The sequence below is a fragment of the Mauremys reevesii genome, linkage group 3 (assembly GCF_016161935.1).
Source record: "Mauremys reevesii isolate NIE-2019 linkage group 3, ASM1616193v1, whole genome shotgun sequence".
Lineage (NCBI taxonomy): Eukaryota > Metazoa > Chordata > Testudines > Geoemydidae > Mauremys > Mauremys reevesii.
Genome location: NC_052625.1, coordinates 125406726 through 125425950, shown reverse-complemented (window position 1 = coordinate 125425950; position 19225 = coordinate 125406726). Strand labels below are relative to the sequence as shown.

General features: G+C 41.1%; 1 protein-coding gene across 7 annotated transcripts in view; it reads right to left on the bottom strand.

The window, feature by feature from the left end:
* FYN (FYN proto-oncogene, Src family tyrosine kinase) overlaps window positions 1–19225 on the bottom strand; it is a 172501-nt gene that overhangs the window by 90667 nt on the left and 62609 nt on the right. For 6 of the 7 annotated variants that reach the window (XM_039529261.1, XM_039529268.1, XM_039529269.1 and 3 more), the window contains exon 2: window positions 3497–3556. The exons of the other annotated variant lie outside the window; for it this stretch is intronic. The gene's annotated coding sequence lies outside the window, so the exon portion shown is untranslated. The remainder of the gene's footprint in view (window positions 1–3496; window positions 3557–19225) is intronic. 7 annotated transcript variants of the gene reach the window in all.

The following is a 19225-nucleotide window of genomic DNA, read 5'->3' as shown; positions in this document are numbered from 1 at the left end:
GATGCTCTGTGACCAGCAGTTTGATGGGTCTTTCCATGGACAGGTTTATTAGATCTGCGTACCACACTTCCTTGACCAATTTGAGGCAATGAGGAGTTTTCCTGGGGATCTGGCAATCTCAAGGGCCAGGAAAAAAATATATGAACTCCAAGTTGAAGCTCCAGTTGATTGCTAATATGCCTGTACTGTTTGATATGGGTTTTTTTAACCTTCTGTAAAAGCTCCTTGTCCTTTTGTTTGGACTCTGAGTTGAGCTAACAAGCTCATGACTGACCCTCATGAGCATTTCATTCCCTGGGGATTTGGGGCATTCAACTAGTGTTACTTCCTCCTACCCTCACAACACCCTGTCTTGTGGCTGAGATATAGTTTGGCAGCTCATGAACCTGAGGTCCTTGCAAGCTCTCAGACAAGCTGCAGTCCCACAAGACTGGCATGTGGGATCAAAAACGTGTAGATAGATAGGATGACTAGATGTTGAAAATGACCTGTCTTGTGAGCATGGGGAGGAGTGGGAGGGTGGGCACAGCACGAAACGGGGTTAATTATCTCATTGTTACTTTGTGCTCTCCCGTTTCTCAGATCCACCTGTTGTCTCTTGTCTCATGAAAAGATTGTCAGCTCTTGTGGGATGGGATCGTCTTTTTACTATTTGTCTGTATAGTGCAGTGGTAGGCAACCTATGGCACGCGAGCAGATTTTCAGTGGCACTCACACTAGGTCCTGGCCACCGGTCCAGGGGGCTCTGTATTTTAATTTAATTTTAAATGAAGCTTCTTAAACATTTTAAAAACCTTATTTACTTTACATACAACAATAGTTTAGTTATATATTATAGACTTACAGAACGAGACCTTCTAAAAACGTTAAAATGTATTACCGGCACGCGAAACCTTAAATTAGAGTGAATAAATGAAGACTCAGCACACCATTTCTGAAAGGTTGCTGACCCCTGATATAGTGCCTAGTTTCTTGGTACTATAGCAATACAAATAATACATAAATACTAAGTGTTATCTATGTTTCATGGCAAACTGTTGGCTGTGGTGAGGGAGGGTCATGTGAAAGAGCTCTGAAAATTGAAGGTGTAATGGTGACCATTCCTTCGTCTTCCAGCTCCTTATTTCTCTTAATCTTTTCTCCTTTCTAAATAGGATCTAGCACAAGTTACAGAAAAGGGAGGGAGAGAACAATTTAACCCTTCATTGGTCTTCATTGGTTTTCTCCCAGTCCCTTTATTTTCCACAGGTCACATTCCTTTTAAATTAATCTTTTTCAATCTCATCTTATCCATGTCCTACCATATTTTGCCATTCATTCTCCTCCTGCATTGTTTTTATGCTTGTTTGCTTTTTCTCTTTTTTTACTTTATTCTGTCATTCTACATCCCTCTCCCATTTACTTTACCCTCGTCTTTCTTACCTCACTTTCACATGCATTTTCCTTTCATTCTTCTCGCACCCACATCTGATGCCAAAACACATTAATTCCTGGAAGGTGGGTGGTTAGGCAGCTGGCTGAATGAAAAGATTAAATGTCCCTAGCCACAAACAGGGAGGTACACATGGTAAATGGTGGCAATAAATGATCTATTCCTGGGCAGCAAGAGCAGGTATAGATGGGAGGGAGGAAAGAGCCTCTGGGCTTTGATGGGTGAAGTGCCTGGGGGAAGGCAGGAGGGAGAAGTTCAGTATGGAGGTTTCTGTGGAAAGGACAGCTGCTTGCGGTCCTAGAAGCCCTGTTCTGAGTAGGGTTGAGAGCAAAGGTTATGTCCCTTGCACCGTGGAGAAGTGAATGGGGGTGCTAGGGGAGATGAAGCAGGTAACACCAGATGGTGCTTCTGAATGATGAGCTAAACTATTGTTAGGCAGTGCCACCTATGGCCTAAAGTCAGCAGTACCACTTAAGGTGCTCACAGGTCACATGCAGCTGATGAAACAAACAGGAAAAACTCTGGTTTTAGTAAACCCAACTGAAACAGAGAGCCCTTCCTCCACCCAAAACAGCACATGATCACCCTAGCTGCGTGCTCCCATCTCTCCTTTTTGTTTAGTCTAGCCAGCCAGCATACTGATGCTCTACCTGCTGGGAGACAAACAAATGAGATATAGGAGCTGACAAGGCCATTATGTAATGGTGCCCCTGGCTGGGTCACTCGTGACTGACAACTGAACCTAGGACCTGAACTCAAAGAAATGCAACAGCTCTGTCTCCTTCTGCTGGTGGGGAGCAACTGCCCCAACAGTTAACTCCCAGGAGTGACTGAGAGATTTCAGTCCAAAGATTTCTCTGTGACTGAAAACACTGTTGCAAAGGAATGTGCCATCTCTACCTGAACTATAACTTTAGTTTTCTACACTATTACTGCAATGGATATTGCAACCCCATGCAATATCTTTGGGGACCATACTGTATTAAGTTACTGAATGGCTTATGTATCATTGTGGGCCAGACATCATATGCAACTCCAGGGAGGAAGGTTACCACAGTGTCTCTAGGAACCAAAAACAGTGGGGGTGATTAAGGTAAATCACTTAAGTTGTAAATACCTCCAGAGAGGTACCAACTCCTGGAGCGGCTTACATATATTGGTTTAAACTGGGGTTTCCAGAGATTAGCATAGACATAAAAAGGCTGGGTTTAAATGGACTCAGCCTCTTTTCTGAACCAGGAAAATGGACAGGACCTTCTGTCCAAAGAGGGCCCCCAAATATTGCAGAAAGGTTGGAAAGACTTTGGCCTACTAGGTATCTATAAGACTGATTCCCGGTATGTTTAACATGTTTTTAAATCTTTGTTTTTCTTATGTTTTTTTCTGTAATGTTTTTACCTTAAGAATAAATGTGCTAGCTTAGAAAGAGCTGTGTGGTAACATACAACTGCAAGCAATACACTGCTTTTTCTCCAACAGCTATGAACAAAGTGCATGCGCTGGCAGTCATGCTGGTGGCGATATCACAGGGCAAGGCAGGGGTGTATGCAGGCTTAAAACCCCCGATCAAAAGGCAGTTGGACAAGGGTTCCCTATTCAGAAACAGAGATGGCTGGAGAACTGACTGGGCACTCTGGGAGTGGACAACAGAAGTGCATGATACAGGTGTTATCCTGAAACTGTGACAGTTACCAAACATTTTTTTTTTTTTTTTTTTTGGACATTAGGTCTTTATGATTCCCCTGCTTTAGGTTTTAGCTGAGAGGCTTTTAAGCACTCTAACAGCTGCAGCACTAAGCAGAAGCCATTCAGCAATTAAACTGTCAAGTGCATTCCTTGCCTTAAGGCCCAGCATGTTTTTTTTAATGTATCTCATTATCCCCTGAAAGTCTCCATAAAAATAAATAAATAAATAGAATAGAATCAGCATTAATGACTGTATCTTTGTAAAGTTAGATTTTCCCCAAGCAAGATAGTTTTCAAACTGGAAATGAAAAAGGTTCAAATAGTTTCCCTCCACAATCATCATTGTAAAACAAAAGCAATAAAGGCAGCACCACTTACCAGAATGTCCCCCCCAACTAAAGTAAGTTGATATTCACCACATTTCTTCTAAAACAGGTCCTGCAAAGAGGGGCAGGTGGAGAGGGGGGAGAGAGAGAGAGAGCACTTAGTGACTGACATTTTCACAACTAAAGCAATGTGAATTATATTACAGTACTTTTTCTACTTGCACCTTCCCTCCTCATTTTTAGGCAAGAGATAATTGGATTTGATCTTTCACAACTCATTTCTGAAATCCATCAGTTCATCACACAAAACATTAAAGCGATTACAGAATCCCTTCAGACCTGCTCGGACAGTTCACCGTTATTGACTACTGCTTATTCAGGTTTCAGCGATGTAAGGGCAGTAATATGCAACAGGTAGCAGCAGCAATGAAAATTTGCCAATTATTTTTAATCGCAACCCCAATACATTGATTAACCTGATGATCACTCCTTGGTAAAGCAAAGCAATTGATACATTGGTTTTATAATACTGCAGTCTGTCCTAAGCTTTTAGTAGATTTGAAATCCACATGTAAGAAAAGAAATATATGTCTAGAAAATCAAGCTTTAGATTTTGTTTGTATGTACAATGGAGTGCAATTAGCAAAAAGTTAAAAAAAAACTAGACGGACTTGTATCAAGATGACTTCAGGAACAGTTTGAGAAGCATGGCAAGTAACACTGACGATCACCACTATTTTGCCAAGACTGAGTAAATTTCAGATGACAGCTATTTTTTCTTCCGGCTAACTTGTTTGAATGATTCTGAGTGTCCACTAGCAGCAATGTCAAAACAATTAAAAATAAATAAATAAATAAAACTGCTGGAGGAAAGAGAAACTGCATTTTTGTTAGTATACAAATTTGGGGGAGAGAGCACAAGCATGGACTCAAAACTGAGGGGAGGGAAAGGACTCTGCCAACAGTACCTGAGTGGAAATAGTTCCAGTACGTGGAAATAGACGTAACTACATGACAAAAGTTAGTTTCAGGTTTTTCCCCCTACATCAACACAGTAATGATACAAAGCAGTTTTTAAAAATAACTTTTCAATGTCTTTGTATTAAGAGTGGGGCTAAATATGGAAAACAGCGAGTTTTCTAGATCTTTCATTAAGCAGAAAGGCTTTAGAAGTGCAAGCACTGACTCCACATGCATGCATTCTGATAACAGCTGCTTTGTTAGAAGAATTTGACTAAATACCCAAAAAATATGGAAAAATGTTTCATCAGAACCAAAAGAGAAGGGAGAAAATATGTTGAGTTTGCAGCCCAAATAGAAAATTTCCTAAGTAAGAGAGAGTATGGGTCCAGATTTTCCAGGATAGAGGCGGCTACGGAGTTAAAGCTGACTGAGTAATTTTACAACTTTGCACAAAAGATTTAAGGCCTGAATTATTGATGCAGAGGCTACAGTGTTGATTATTACACCAGTAACCTTCCCAAAATCATGGCATGCACATGTGTAAGAGGGGAATGATTTCCTGGGTTGGATTACCTTTTTCAGATCAGATTATATGATTATCTTTACACAGAAGTTGCTGAAGGTATCTATAGTATGGGAAAATCCTGATTAAAATAAATGAGCCTCCAAATCTAAAACTCTCTCTAAATCACAGGGGTTGGACCTTCACACTCTGGACCAGGATGGGAAGCAGGTCTACAATACCTTAAGTCTAACTGCTCAAGAGTTTGATGTTGTACATAAAGATTTGGCATAAAGGACTCTATCAGGAAAACTGAAAATAAAAGTGGAAAATATTTCCTCTAAAGTAGTAGGATCACAAACACTTGTTATGGATCTTGAAAATAAGACATGGGGGCAAGAGCCCATTTCTGTTAGTTTGGTGGTTGAGAGTAAAATGATCACCAAGTTTATAGCTAGGTGGAATTCCTGAAGATGCTAGAGAAGATTGCACTGAAATCATTTTCTGAGACTTGGTTAAGACACTTCTAATTCCAGTACAGTCCATTTCCCTCTTAACTGCTAGGCACTTGGGTTGGGGGGAAAAAAAAGGGTAATTAAAAAATCTACTACCGCAAAACAATTTGGGTAACGTAAGTGCCTAGGCAGTTAAAGTTTTAAGAGGAGAAAGGCTTTTGGATGCTCTTGAATAGCGAGTGTCCCAAACTAGGATGTATGGTATAGTTATCTTTAAAGACATGCGAGAGTACAAGATGGTTATTTCAGTTCCTTGCTGACTTTACATTGTTGCCTCAAAATTACCGGTCAAAGTTTGTCTGAATTTCTTTATATCTATCTTGTATTTTGTCTGAATGAAGCAATTTTATACTTTGTTCTGCTAGAAGTTAAAGCAATCAAGCATTTTTAAAACCTCAGGAGGCAGAAATTGGGGCCTTACAACCAAAACCATGAACTTTTCCCTGCAGTAGTTTGAGCTTCTAAGTCTTTTTAGAACTGGACTTCTTGTCCTAAAGAGAGATGGCCAATACCCAGGACCTCTCATATATACCAATCCAGTGAACCAACAGGGGCCAGAAACAGAAGTGCAGGATTCCCCTTATTTGCTAACAGATGAAGAAAAAAAGGAAACTAAAATATTACGTCCTATGGTTTGTTTTAACGTGAATACTACAGAATTCTCACTATAGCCTTGGATACACTTGGCATCTTCCACACTGCAGGAACTCGATACACTAAGCCCTCCCTCCCTCAGTGGAACTGGACAGTAAGGTCGGAAAACATTTGAGACACAGGCTTGATAGGTATTTTTGTTTGACCACAGGTAGGGAATCCTATTTAAGGACCATTTGGGCAGAGTATCTTGTTAAAGGTTCAGGAAATGAGACATTTTAGCATGCCTCTAGCCTAGCATTCTAAAAACTGAAAGAAAGGTCAGGGATTTTGTCAAGTTTTGTTATTTTGGCCTCATTTTGGAAAGTAATGTAATATGCGGCCTGTCTGTCTCTTTATTTACAGAGGAAACCTGGTGTTTGGGGAGAAGAAACAAAAGAGGTGTTTCCTAAAAAGAGAAGCAACAGTTCTGGCTACAGACACTTTGGAACCAAATGACAGTGCTGTATAGGTGGTTGAACAGTGGCAGGCTGAGCGCACAAAAGGCTTCTCCAATGATATAAGTAAAATTTCAAGTTTCTGTAATTTAAGCTTAGAGCCTACTTAGAGGACCTGTTTGTAGTGCCTGTACAGATAGACACACACAGAGTTCATAATTATTTATTCTACTTCAGTACCACCAAAACAACAATCCTTTTAATTGAAGACAATCTGAAATAGGATTCTGATATTGTTAATAGTCTCCAATCACTGACAGGTGCCTCTGAGAGGAGCTAAACAGACATTGGGAGAGGCAGGGACAGAAAAAGGCAATAACTTGAATACAAGGTCTAAGCCATAGATAGTTTGGTCTTCTTCCCCGAACAGTGCTATAAGTAGAGCTGGTCAGGAAATGTTGTTTGGTCCCAAGTTTTTTTTTTTAAAAATAGTTTTAATTAATTGTTCTTCAGAAGTTTTTGGGTTTGTTGAAAATAAAATTCAGCCCCTCTCCCCGCGACACTGAAATTTCACTTTTGTGATTTTCAATGAAAACTGAAAAAAAAAATATAGAAAATAATGGACATTTCCTTGGAAGTATCTTCTTCTGTGTGACAAAAATAAAGGGTTTGTTTGAAGAAAAAAAAAAAGTTTCAAATGACAACTTTTGATCAGCTCTAGCCACAAGGAGGCTAGCAAGGGTCAGTGCATACACAGGAAAAGCATAATGTCCAAAGGGGTACTATCACTACTTGTAGGTATGTAATATGGGGAACCCAAGAAAACTTTAGATCCATTCCCTTCGTCACATTAGGAGAAAAGAATAAGGAGGAGATAGGGCATTGTGAATGACAACACACTATTTGAAAGGTAGAGATCCTCTCTTTAATTCACTCATTTTGATTTTTAATGTATCTAAAAATGTACATATGTTATAGTGTCTTAAAACAACCTTCTTTATATAATATTTTAACAGGAATTATTCCTGACCCACGTCAGTCTCCTCAAAAAAGCAGCAATAAAGAATGTCAGCGCAATCCACACCATCACATTTTGTTTATTCCATCTATTTCTATTTATTTTTTGCCTTTAAGTGTCCCATAGCTTTTCCACCATTAAAGTAAAGTAGCAAAAGCTGGATACTAATATAAGAACATGGAAGTATAAAATATAAATGTAATGAAAGTTACATACACAACAATATTTTATTTAGCAACGGCATCTGATATAGCTTTTATACATCATTTATATTACCAAAACGGTGGAAGACATTGTATGGATGGAGCTTAGAGACATGTAGAGAAGTCTGGTATAAACAATCATTTTTGAAATTATAACATGTTTTGTAAAAGACAAAACTTTTTTATGGTTATAGCCACTGTGATGGTTACAGCCCACTTTGGTGATATTTCCTGTTTCATGAGACCACCTTTACTTATTGACACTCAATGTTCAACTAGACATCTGTCACAGAACACAGAATATCAGGGTTGGAAGGGACCTCAGGAAGTCATCTAGTAGTAGTCCAACCTCCTGCTCAAAGCAGGATCAATCCCCAGACAGATTTTTACCCCAGTTCCCTAAATGGCTCCTTCAAGGATTGAGCTTACAACCCTGGGTTTAGCAGGCCAATGCTCAAACCACTGAGCTATCCCTCCTCCCCAGGGGGATATTGTGTCATTAATACCAGACACAGAATTAACTCCAGTATTAACAACGGAGGAAGATGGCTCTTTTTAGCACATGGAAAGGCTCCCATCAACTACGAGCTTTGAATCAAGCCCATAGACAGCAAGCTTAACTTTACTCAAATAAATAATAAACCAAAGAAATTAATGAAAGAGCACTCCAGACAAACTCTGAAGGCTCCAACTGAAATATTTATTTTTGTTTTAATGAAAATCACCACCAGTTGTCGGTTAAGGCAGTGATGCCAATGTGATTTCTGTGACTACTGATAATACAGGGACAAGTGGGTGAGGTAATATCATTTATTGGACCACTTTCGGTTGATGAGAGACAAAAGCTTTCGAGCCACACAGACCAAGGGAAGGTGGTCCAATAAAAGATCACCTCACCCATCTTGGGTCTCTAACATCCTGGGACTGACACGGCTACAATACACTGCATGCTGATAATGGAAGCTGGTTCTTATTAGTGAGAAAAGACTTTTTTGATGCGAAAGCTTTAGAGAGATCCCTCTGACATGCTCAGATATTACAGTGATCAGAGCCATAGAAAAGTCTCTAAATAAATACTGACAAAATACTGCCAGTTTCAATGGCTGGGTTGGATCCGGTTAATAAATAGGCATTATTTAGCCATACTGGCTGCCCAAAACAACCCAATCAGAATCTCATATATTTTGGTTCTTATCCTGCTACTTCACATGGATTACATTTAGGAGGAAAAAAGATGAAAACAGGTATAAGTTTAAAAGTTTTGCTAGCACTGAGAAACGTGGATCAGTATCTGCAGTGAGTGAAGGTTCTATTATAAGATTTGGATCTACTGTATAAAGAAGGATGGTGTTCACTACTGTGCTAAATACTGACCCTAGTGTATTATAGATTTTAGCATTATAGTTTAGATTTATTATACATCTGTATAAACTTACATTCTCTATTTTAAATGAGTGGGTTTTTCGGGATCATATATTCATCTATTAAGTATTACCCTCTCTACAACAGATTGTAATTGCAGGGTGTTACTACAAATTTTGCTCCACCTTTCCTGGTCACACTGGGGTCTCCGTGCTATGCTAGTGACATTGGTATCCCCTATGATTTGTACATTGGCCTTCACATGGGGTGCCCAATTTTATTCAGAATTGAATGATTTTCTGTGTTCATTGCTTTTCCAAAGCCCACCTACTTTATATTTTTAATCCTATTAAACAACAACAGACACTTCTGAAAAAAATACAGAATTGAACACAGAAAAAACACACAGGGAAATTATACCTAATTCATACAGAAACTGTACAGCTTAAATTCTGCCTACATAAAGCAATCTAGTACCATACAATGCCAAACTATACATAAAGGACTCTTGTCCTGTGAACATCCGAAAGGTTTCCAACAATAAAACCTTTTTTTTTTTAAATCAAGGAAACGTTTAGGTTACACAGAGAAACAGAGGCATCCCTGTTAGCTTGAAGCCATTCTTTGATAAATGAGAGTTCCAGATGGCAGGCACATAATATGAAAAAGCCCAGTCATCAGGAGGAGGAATCCAGAGGCAGCAAACAGGGAGCTCCTAAGGGAATTGACTTCCCCATTCTTCCCCCGCTGGGACTGACAAAACCCTGGACATCACCAGCCAAATCCATTGAGACTACCCATTGACTTCTGATGACTCTCCTCTCAGTGGGGATGAAATCCAGAAAGAAAGAGGGCAGTGTCTATAAAGCGGGATAAGTAGGGTACCAGCTTCTTTCAGAAATCCAGTGGTTTTCATAGAATCATTTTGCATCAGCAAACTTCAAGACATGAGCAAGGGCGACTGGTCCCTACCATACCCCAAAGAAAATGGAGACACAGCAATAGTACGTTTATCTCCAACACCATCTCCATAGTATCTGAGCTATGAATGAGCATTCTCATGGTGCAGGTTACATCTTGGAGAAACAAATCTCGAAGTCCCAATTGCAATTGTGAGGATCCATCACTCTCGCAATAGCAGCAAGTGTTTATGTAGAAAAAAACTTTAGGAAAATACTTAGGTATTTTTAGATGAGTTTAATTCAATGTTTTGTCATTTTAAAGAATGTAAATCACTTTTTTGTTCTTTAATCTTCTGTCACATCTGATCTATTCCTTTATCGCCAGCATATGCTTCTTTATCACCTGGTGCCATATCCGGCATTCCCCTGCTCCCTGGCCTGCCACTCCCCCCTGCATATGCCTCCCTGTATGGAGCTCCTTTCTCCTCCCACACATGCTGCTTGGAAATCTTCTCCCCTGGATGCTTCCCTCACACTGATGGCTCCAGCCCCATTGGCATTCCTACTAGTGCTTCAACTGATGGCACGCACATCTCCAGTTCACCTGGTTGCCCAGTCCCTGGCTCCATTTACTTCTCCACCTACGTGGCAGGAGCTAAGCAGAATCCTTCTTGTGTTCACCTATTTTTACCGTCATCTATTCTCTTTGCAAGGGAGATCTTTGACATGGACTGAAGCAGCTGGAAGCATGAAAAAACTGTGTCACTGCTCACTCTCTAGAGACCACTATTTGAGGACTGCTGATCAAGGTGATGTGTGGATACGTGGCAGAGAAGGCTGAAATATGTACAAACATAATGAAAAACAAAACAAAAATGAATAGATTGGAATGCCTCAGTGTGAATGAAATTGAAGATATTGTAGATTATACAGTACAGAGAAAGTGCAATCACCGCCTGTTTCTAACTTCTGCTTTTTGAAATATGATTAAAAAGGTCTCATACTCTTTAAATCCCCCTGCTATTCATTCTTCCTTGCTTTTTCTAAATGAAAACATATTTTAGCTGTCTTCTTTTTAAAATGATTGACAAGCAATGTAAAGCATACATGACTCACGCCATCAGAAGTCTGGCTTGGCAATAAGTTTAGGCTATCTCAAGCAATCAAGGGACTTGAACCTCCCAATAGTTTTTTCTAAAGACTGTTTAATAATATATGCATTTAGACTGGGATATCCTATAGTTTCCAGCTGTTTCTCTCCTTACTTAGTTGCATACTCATAAAAATTGTGCACTCAAATAGTAGGAAAAAGATTTTTATTAACTATGGGAAGAGTGCTTATATTTTTACACCCAGGAAATAAGAGTACAATGCAAAACCAGCCAGCAAAATACTTTTTATGAATGGGGCCCACAGTTCTCAAAATAGATCAGAGTATAACTCTCATAGCTGTCTCTTTGGAATGTTGCTGGGATACTGTAGATGGTCACTGAAAAGGACAATACCCCACCACACTCATCAGGGCATGAAAATAAAGGGCATTATACCAGTGGTGCATTACTGAGTTGAGCAGTGTTATAAGTATGGTCATTTATTATTAGTATTAAAAAAAAGCACCTAGAGCCCTCTTATTACCACTGTGTGAGGCACTGTACAAACACAGAACAAAAGATATTCCCTGAACAAGTTATAGTCTAAGGCCTTGATCCGTCAATGAGTTCTGCATGCATGGGACCCTGGTATTCACGCAGAGTTCACTGCAGGATAAATCCCCAATTATGCATTGCTTCCTGCATCCTTCAGATAATTGTTGGGTTCCAGAATTACTAAGAATTTCCAGTAGTCAGGTATGTTCATAGTCACTCCAATTTTAATATTTAAAATTATTACAATTTATATTTGAGCATTTATTTGGTAAAAATTTTTATCTTACCACAGTAGAATCTCAAAGCACTCTATAAAATATCAAATAATTTTCATAATGCCAAAGGGGAGGTAAGGCAACACGGTCAGTTCCATATGGTTAAACTAAAGCAAAGACGTTAAGGGGCTTGCCTGAAGTCAGAGTAAGGGTACGTCCATACTACCCACCGGGTCGGCGGGTAGCAATCGACTTCTCGGAGTCCGATATATCGCGTCTCATCTAGACGCGATATATCGAACTCCGAACGCGCTCCCGTCGACTCCGGAACTCCACCACCGCAAACGGCGGTGGCGGAGTCGACTTCGATCCCGCGCCGTGAGGACGGGTAAGTAGTTCGAACTAAGGTAGTTAGACTTCAGCTACGCTATTCGCGTAGCTGAAGTTGCGTACCTTAGTTCGACCCCGCCCCCCCAGTGTAGACCAGGCCTAAGTGTGTGACAGAACTGGAAATAGAATCCAAGAGGCTTAGCTTCTAGTCCCATGCTCAAATACACTAAGCAATCTTGTCTTTCCCTGCTGTAATCCTAACAATGCAAACTGTTACATTTCACAGCATACAAACAGAGAAGTTAGACAGATACATCAGATACATTGCAACCTTCCAACAGTAGTAACACTATTTCTTAGCATTCAGAACACACATGAAACCGAGAGAAACAAAACAGGCTGCTCCCAAAGGCAGAGTGGCACAACTCATCCCACCTTACTTAAAGGTGGCTGTTTGGAAAACTGACACCAATCGCAGGCTTGGCTACAGGGACTCCCAACCCTGCAAGCAAACACAGGTAAGTTCCTTGTTCTTAAAGCAACAGCTTGCAATGCCAACACAGTCCTCAGTATACCACAAATTGTTTTTCAAAAATTCTTTTAAATAACTTATGCTTCCCATCATGGGTTTCATGATACTGTCCCCCTAGACCAGGGGTCGGCAACCTCTGGCATTCGGCTCGCCAGGGTAAGCAACCTGGCGGGCCGGGCCAGTTTGTTTACCTGCCGCGTCGGCAGGTTCGGCCGATCGCGGCTCTCACTGGCCGCGGTTCGCCGTCCCAGGCCAATGGGGGCAGCGGGAAGTGCCGCAGGCTGAGGCATGTGCTGGCTGCGGCTTCCCGCCGGCCCCACTGGCCTGGGACGGCGAACCGCGGCCAGTGGGAGCCACGATCGGCCATGTAGTAAGAGGAGGCCCTAAGATATAAACCTTGGTATCAGAGGCCCGGTATGAGGCCTGAGGCCTGAACTAAAGTAATGGTCAAGACTTTGCTAACATAAAGCAAAGTTAAGCTGTGAGCCAGAGGCAGGCCCTGCTCACAGAAGCTGGCAAGGAAAGGGCTGATACGTACTTAAAAGGTACTGAACATTCACATACTTGCACATTCCACACAGATAATAAAGAACAGGCTGGCCCATCCCAATGACAGGGGCAAAAGGGTAAAATGATGGATAGAGTTGTTTTGATCGAACCAACATGTACAAGGTAGAAGGCGGCACCTTAATACGTAGAGGGGTTGTACCTTGCTACGTGGAAGCATACGTCAGGTGTGATGTGTAACTTGTTTGTATCTGTGTATAAGAATGCATCCCTGGGGCGGTGTCTTTGTCCGGCCTAGGGGGCAGTGGAAAGACCCACCACTGACTGAGCCAGGTCCATTGCCAAGAGGCACTTTCTCATAGTATGCCCTGAGTTAGGCTAAGAAACCTACAAGGAACTGCCATTGTGTCCGAGGTCGCAATAAACCTAGTCGACGTGACTTTGCATCTTACTGGACTCTGTGGTTATCGGGGGTTCTCGTCGGGTCTGCTGTGTCAGCTATCTGCGCAGAGCTGGGGCAGCACACAGAGGAAACACACACACGCAGCCAAGTGATATCAACAAGGAGAAAGCAGAGCACCACACCGGTAACACTCTGACAACAGGCGAAACCTGCCGATGCGGCAGGTAAACAAACTGATATGCCACATGTTCATGTTCCATGATATGGCATATCAGGCACAGTAAGACTCTTGTTGAAATTTAATTTTGTAAAAATGCACAATTTACAAATTCATTTCTCTGTTAAAGTTCATTCAGCAGAAGAATGTTAGTGTAACAAAAATTACAGCAACAAGACTAGACCACATTAAAAAACCAAATTGTATGCCAGAAACAAGTTAAAAATACCTCAGGGTTCATTTTTACTTAACTGAATTTTTATATCACAGTCAGCTTAAGATCTGGCAATATGGAAAAAAGAGTGTTATTAAGCAGGTGGAACTGAACTTGTCAAGATCAAAAGAAGATTATTGAAGAAAGCAATTAAAATCACAAAAAGAAAGCACGACATTAATAGTGGCTTCACTGCAATCTGGAATTTGAGTTAGTTACTCTTTAAAGGGACACTAAAATCATTTTATCTACATTTGTTTTACCTATTACTGTTTCAAGTACAACTAAGACTACTATAACTGAAAGATTAGAAAAATCATCTATGTTTCATTTTTACTTTGTCCATTAGAACAGTGGCTCTCAACCAAGGACAGATATCTTCCAGTGGGTACTTAGGAATCACAACCCCCAGGTTGAGAAATGCTAAGGGGGTCACGGGATGGGTTTAGAGGGGTTGCAAATCCAGGGCCAGTGTTACGGGGTGGAAAGCAGACCAGTTCCCTCTGGCCTCACGCAAAGGTAAGTTACATGCTTCAACCCCAGATAGCAGTGGCGGGCTTCAGCCTTGACACCCAATGCTCCAGCTTCGGACAAGGCTCACAAGTGAAAAACAGCAAGACAAATCAGCCTCCTGAAAGGGGTACAGTAGTCTGGAAAGGTTGACAACCACTGCATCAGACAGTAATTTGTGTATAGCAAGTATCCCTATTTGTCATACAGCAATAGAAAAGAGAAAACAGCTTTAAATTAGAAAAATGTTGTTGTAAAAACTACTGTATCTAGTGTGGGGGAAGGACCAGAGGTAGATGTAGTTCTTTAAACTACTTTAAACTTAATTTTAGAGGGGAAAACAAAACAAAACAGAGTCACAGCTTTATGAGAGTTTTCATTCCCAAACACAAACCAAAAACCCTATACAAATGCTTCCAAAATACTCAAATAAAATGAAGAAAAACAGGAAATTAATTTTTCAAGACAACACACGAAGTACAAATGAAAAGATTTTGCAGTGACATAATGCTTCAGTACAGAATTCATGAATGAGACTGTACATTCAGTTTTTCATTATATCAAAAAATACAGCAGTTCTCCCCTTAAAAGAGAGTCCCAACATGAATTAGAATAATGCAGTCATACATGTAATCCTAGGATTGTGCTATACTAGTGTAAACATCTGGATGTCAAAGACATTATTTTGCTGGCAACTGAACTACAGAATTCTATGGGTTAAAATGTCATACTATTTCCCTAATAATCTGCTCTAAAACAACAAACAACAACAGCAGCAGCAGCAGCTCCTCCCTCACTTTTAGTCCGTTACATTAAACAATGAAAAAACAAAGTGGCATTATTAGCATATAAAAATAAGGTTTAAGGGCAGTACTTTACCCTCTAGTAACCCAGAGCAGAATTTAGCCTATTGTTTTCTGCACATTTCAGATGTGTCATTGGTTTCCTGCTTAACATTCTTTTATTATTACTACATAACGGTATAAAGCAAATCTTGTCTCTAAGGGCAATACGTTGCTCACATCCTCATAATGGATTCTTGACTCCGGTATTCTGCTCTCCCTATGTTCATATAATTCTTCTCACTGACGTCAATAGGAGATTCTGCTCTCTCGATATGTGCCAAAATCAGTCAAAATCTATTAAGAGTAATTACGGCCTTGTCTCAATTAGACAATATTTCATAAAATTTCCTATTGTTGCTACGACTGTTTCATCATGTAGCAGTGGGAACTGGCATTTTAGCCACCCTGTCATCTAGACCTGCTCTGAGCATGGTTAGACAATAGTGATTAAAATGCTGATAGGTATTCAACGCTAGTGCACCCATCATCATCTATGTAGCTGCACCAGTGTAGAACAAAAGTGGAAAGTTTTAAAGCACAACCTGTGAAGATGAGAGAGCAATGTTTTGCCCCCTTAGTTTTGTCCCCTTTTCTACATGCTGTGAATTGCAACACTTAAGTCACCTAACTTAAATAGTTAAAAAACAACAACATTGTTATAAGGGTAAACTCGTTTTGTGTCCTCAGTTACTGAACTGACCCAGAACACTGGTAAGTTTCTTCTACTTTCAGTTTTGCAGGTTTAATCAAGTTTACAATGAAAGCCATTATTTTTGAAGCATGGCAAAAAGACTCTATAATGTACTGTCAATGATCTACAGTGCAAGGCAAGGCAAAAACAATTGTGCAAAATGTTTATAAGTCCCCTTTGTATCGCTGAAAGTATCTAGTCTGGACTTAAACAGGAAATGTCACATTTGATTTTGACCTAGAATCAAATATATTCAGCCTCTTAATACAACACACACCATTCATAGTGTACTGAACATGAATTCCAACTGCAGAATGTGGGATACCAGAAGCAGAAGACATTTGAGAAAGAACATTCAGAATAGAGAAAATGCATTATTTGCAGCAGTGAAGACTTTTTTTTTTTTTTTAAATGGAGTCTGAAAGTCTACACACTGTAGAATCAGCAAAGAGTCCTGTGGCACCTTATAGACTAACAGACATATTGGAGCATGAGCTTTCGTGGGTGAATACCCACCTCGTCTGTTAGTCTATAAGGTGCCACAGGACTCTTTGCTGCTTTTGCAGATCCAGACTAGCACGGCTACCCCTCTGATACTTGACACTGTAGAATGTGTCAATAAAATCGGTGGAAGTACACACTCACGCGCACACAAATTCTATGAAGAAAACAGCATAAGCCACCCAAAGTCACACAATGAGGCAAGGATAAGAGAGAGAGAGAGAAACACATACATGTAAAATAAAAAGTTCCCCTAAAAATTCTCACGTGCTCTGGAGAATTCTACAGGACACTGACTGAAATGGAATGAAATTTAATAGTGCAAAGTCATGCACTTAGGAAGTAACAACAAGAATTGTTGCTATAAACTGGGAACATATCATATGGAAGCAACAGAGGAGGAGAAAGAGCTGGGTGTACTGGTTGATCACAGGATGACTGAGCCACCACTATGATGCAGCCATGAAAAAGGCTAAGCCAATACTAGGGCGCATCAAATGAGGTATCCAGGAGAGACAGGGACGGTCATTATACAAGGCACTGCTGAGACCTCATCTGGAGTACTGTGTGCAATTCTGGTTTCCTGTGTTTAAGAAAAAGGAATTCAAACTGGAAGAGGTGCAGAGAAGGGCTTCTAGGATAATCAGAGGAACTGAAAATCTACCTTACAAGAGGAGACTCAAAGAGCTTTACTTTTGTTTAGCCTAACGAAACAAAGGCTGAGGGGAGATAGGATTGCTCTCTATAAATACATCAGAGGGATAAATACCAGGGAGGGAGAGGAGTTATTTAAGTTAAGTTAAGCACCAATGTGTACACAAGAACAAATGGATATAAACTGGCCATCAACAGGTTTAGGCTTGAAATTAGATGACGGTTTCTAACCATTATAGGAATGAAGTTCTGGAGCAGCCTCCCAAGGGAAGTAGCGGGGACTAAAACCTAACTGGCTTCAAGACAGACCTTGATATGTTTATGGAGAGAACGGTATGATGAGACTGCCTACAATGGCATGTTGCCCATCTGCGACTGCTAATAGCAAATATCCACAACGTCCAGAGACAGGACACTAGATGGGGAGGGCTCTGAGTTATTACAGAGAATTCTTTCCCACCATGTCTGGCTGAAGGGTCTTGTCCACATGCTCAGGGTCCAACTGATCACCATATTTGGGGTTGGACAGGAATTTTCCCCCAGGTCAGACTGGCAAGAGACCCTGGGGTGTTCTTTTTCCCCTCTGCAGCATGGGCTTGAATCACTTTAGGTTTAAACTAGAGTAAATGATGGATTCTCTGTAACTTGAAGTCTTTAAACCACGATTTGAGGACTTCAGTAACTCCGCCAGAGGTTCTGGGGTTATTACAGGACCAGGTGGGTGAGTTTCTGTGGCCTACAATGGGCGGGAGGTCAGACTAGATTACCAAGATGGTCTCTTCTGGCCTTAAAATTTATGAGTCTAGGAGGAGATCTCCTTTATCATCTGTATGAGCTCCAAAAAACATTTCAGTTAGCCAGAAAGTGTCTTTTTGCCCTGTTAAAAATTCTTCTCTATAGTTGACTGACCGGCAGGATGTGGATGGGAAATGCACTCAGCGTGCTCAGTACATCTCTCAAAATAAACCCATGCATCGGATTGTCCAATGCAGGAATATGTTTAAATGGAATCTAATTTCATTTCTGAGAAGAAAGAGTTTAAGGTGGTTTCTTAGTGCCTGAACAGACACTGTGCAGCTACTGGTGGTGAGGTGTTTAGGGCTATGTCTGCACTTCAATGTAAGCCCAGAGTTAATGGGACTGGACTCAGCTGATCCAGGTTAGAGAACCCAGGACTTGAGCATCTACACTGATGATAGCTCTACATTAAGAATCTTCTAACTTGGGCTCAAACCTGAGGCTCCGGTGTCCACACGGCAACATTCAGACCTGAGACAAACTAACCGTATCACAGATTCCTTCGTGCGCTCCTGACATGTGGCTGTTCTAGCCCTTTGGTGCACTGTGGGAAAACCTGACTGCCAACCCTGCATGTTCCAGGAAGTTTGAACAGCCCACCAAGACAGCCTGCTGATCAACATGGAGGAGACCCCTTTTCAAGAGCTTCTCTTGCTTGCACTTTCACTCCTGTGTCAGGGATTGGGCAGAGCTTCTGCGAGGTGCTGGTGGACGTTTTGGTGGCGTTTTCTGACCCACCAAAGGCACCTGACAGAGCTTATGATGGAGGAGTATCACCACCCAGGCATGACAGACTTGCACTGGCTGATGCTGCTCAGTACCCTTGGTATAGCTGCCGATGCCCCCTACGTAGGCTGGTGCTTCTGGCGCAGGGCCACAAGGACAGGGTGGTGGGATCACAATGTCATGCAGATGTCAGATGACCAGCAGTGGGTCCAGAACTTTCACATGAAGACATCTACATTTCTGGAACTTTGTGAATAGCTTGCCCCAACCCTCCAGCATAAAGACACATGCATGCAGCCACCATTGTTGGTCCAAAAGTGGGTTGCTATAGCTGTCTGGAAGCTGGCTACACCAAACTGCTATTGTCTGTTGCCAATCAGTTTGATGTAGGAAAGTCGACTGTGGATAAAGTGACAGTGGCGGAGGTTTCTGAGGCAATCAGGTGGGTGGCTTTCACAACATGGCAGGCATAAAAGATATTCCTGACATAACTGCT